Genomic DNA, 2,748 nt, shown 5'->3' with positions numbered 1-2,748 from the left:
AATTCGTGAAGCGTTCCATATTTTTTCACACCTGCACATACACAACATGGGTGCTGGGGAAGAAATAGGCACAACTGCAGTTAGGCGGTAGTGTGGGGGTTAAATGAAAAAAAGAGAAAAAAAATAAACAGGAGACTCAGAGTCTCCTCAGTTTAGGGGACTGACTCTGTGTTGGCTGGTGTTACAGTCAGTATGTTACTGTTAGTTTCTGCTTCCCCTCTTTTTTTTGGAGGGGGAAAACCTGATTCCTGAACTGGCTGAATCATTTAGGCAGTTTGTTAACTGGCATTCCTTTTAGTGAGGACTGATTATTAAACTCCGGATGCACACATTGTGTTTCAGGTGTAACTCAGTTCTCATTAGGGGAGTGTTGTTTCGCTGGATGGTTACAGCCTGTGTGTTACTCTTTTTTGAGAAAAGGATAATGTTAATTTTATGGTAGGGCTTAGCCCTTGGACTGTAGTTTTCTTTGTTTTTTGTATGTGTCTTCACTTTTTATTGGTGTTTGGACTGAACCCTTGTGGAAGACATATTTTCACCAGAGAAGCTTGTCCTGTGGGGAGGCCTACCCCTGGGACTGGGCCTCTGAAGATTGAACACGTGTGTGTGCGCGCGCGCTCGGGGGTGAGCACTTGCTGTATCCTGGAGTTTGGGTGAAGACCTTTCCTTTAGGAGTGGACCAAACCCCGGTGAGTTAACTGCACCTGTACAATGTACTGTTCCTGTGAGTGGGCCTGGTTTTCCAAGGCTGGGCCAGGACACCTGTGTGCTGTGCATTTGCTGCCTTCAGGAGTGGACTCTGCCCTTGGTTGCGGACTCTCTTTTTAGCAACGGACTCTGTAGTTTGGAGTGGACTCTATTTCTGACAATGCACATCGTATACTGGAGTGGACTCTTCCTGGAAATGAATTCTATATCTTGAAGACTGTATAGGTTTGGACTGTGTACCAGAAAGTACTCTGTTTCTTTTTCTGGTAATTAACTGTATTGTGGTGTTTCCTGGGTCTATCACCTGCACTGTCTTGCGTGTCCCTGGGTCTGGCAGGCCTTACTGTGAGCTGGGAGGCTCATGGGTTGTCTTGAAAGCTGTCACCCCGAGAGCCGGAGGACGGGTAGGCCATCCTGTGAACCTGAAGGTTGGTAGGCTATCCCGAAAGCCCTGATGTCTGTCGCCCTGAGAGCCAGATGCTGGGTAGGCGTTCTGAGCACTGTGGTCCCGAGAAGGGGTAATTGGGGCAGGCTGCCCTAGAGGTGGTCGAAAGGTGTGTCAGAGCAGCCGAGAGCCAGAAGGTGCGTTGGGGTGGGCTGAGATCCGGAAGGCTTGTGGGCTATCCTGCATGCTGTCATCCCAGGGAAGGGGACGGGCTGTCGTAGAGGTGGCCGGAAAGTATGCCAGGATAGCCCACTGGCCGGATGGCGCATCGGGGTGGGTAAGAGCCCAATGGTACGTAGGGGCAGACCGAGAGCCAGAAGGCAGGTAGGCCGTCCTCAGCGCTGTCACTCCGGGCAGGTACCGAGGTGGGCTGCCCCAGTGGTGGTCAGAAGGTGCTGAGGGTGGTTAGTGAAGCCGGAAGGTGGGTAGGCTGTCCTGACCGCTGTCACCCTGGGCGGGTACCAGGGCGGGCTGTCATACGAGGTGGTCGAAAGGTGTGTCAGGGCAGACCGAGAACTGGAGGGGGCATGGGGTGGACCGACAGCTGGAAGGTGGGTAGGGGCAGGCTGCCTTAGAGTGATTGGAAGGTGGGAGGGACGGGGGCTTACTGGGTCTGTATTGTCTGCACTTTTTACGTAACAGGATTATCTTATGTATAAATGTCATTGTTGCTGTCTTGTCCTATGTGGAACTGGGATTTGAGGTTTGTCCTCATCTCTCTGTAAACTGGTTGGACAGTAGTGTTTGGGGCCTAGCTTTGCTGCTCCTCTCCCTTTAAAATTGCTGTCTCTTGTGTACAGCTGTAAATGTTAACTGTTTTTTGTAAACTGTTTTGTAATTTGTTTAATAAAATAAAAAAAAAGGAAAAATTAAATAAATAGGAGATTGTGCACGCTTCGGCAGTACATATACTAAAATTGGAACGATAGAGAGAAGATTAGCATGGCCCCTGTGCAAGGATGACACGCAAATTCATGAAGCGTTCCATATTTTTTCACACATGTGCACACACACACCATGGGTGCTGTGGAAAAAATAAGCACAACTGCAGTTAGGCGGTAGTGTGGGGGTTAAATTAAAAAAAAAGAAAAAACTAACAAAAAATTTAAAAAAGAGAGGGAAAAAAATTAAAAAATAAACAGGAGATTCAGAGTCTCCTCAGTTTAGAGCACTGATTCTGTGCTGGCTGGTGTTACAGTCAGTATGTTACTGTTAGTTTCTGCTTCCCTTTTTTTGGAGGGGGAAACCTGATTCCTGAACTGGCTGAATTATTTGGCTAGTTTGTTAACTGGCATTCCTTTTAGTGAGGACTGATTGTTAAACTCCTGATGCATATAATGTGTTTCAGGTATAACTCAGTTCTCACTTTTTTTGGAGGGGGAAACCTGATTCCTGAACTGGCTGAATTATTTGGCTAGTTTGTTAACTGGCATTTCTTTTAGTGAGGACTGATTGTTAAACTCTTGATGCACATAATGTGTTTCAGGTGTAACTCAGTTCTCATTAGGGAATTGTTGTTTCACTGGCTGGTTACAGCCTGTATGTTACTCTTTTCTCTCCTTTTTCTCTTTCTGAGAAAAGGACAATGTTAATTT

General features: G+C 47.1%; 1 non-coding gene across 1 annotated transcript; it reads left to right on the top strand.

Moving 5' to 3' along the window:
• Nucleotides 1–2,042: 2,042 nt before the first annotated feature.
• Nucleotides 2,043–2,147, top strand: LOC122546237. Its single transcript, XR_006310695.1, has one exon. It is a non-coding gene; the product is annotated as a U6 spliceosomal RNA (small nuclear RNA).
• The last annotated feature ends 601 nt before the right edge of the window (nt 2,148–2,748 follow it).

Source organism: Chiloscyllium plagiosum, unplaced genomic scaffold (assembly GCF_004010195.1).
Source record: "Chiloscyllium plagiosum isolate BGI_BamShark_2017 unplaced genomic scaffold, ASM401019v2 scaf_40075, whole genome shotgun sequence".
Classification (NCBI taxonomy): domain Eukaryota; kingdom Metazoa; phylum Chordata; class Chondrichthyes; order Orectolobiformes; family Hemiscylliidae; genus Chiloscyllium; species Chiloscyllium plagiosum.
Note: the sequence above shows the minus strand (reverse complement) of the source record. Positions and strands in the feature narration are given on the sequence as shown.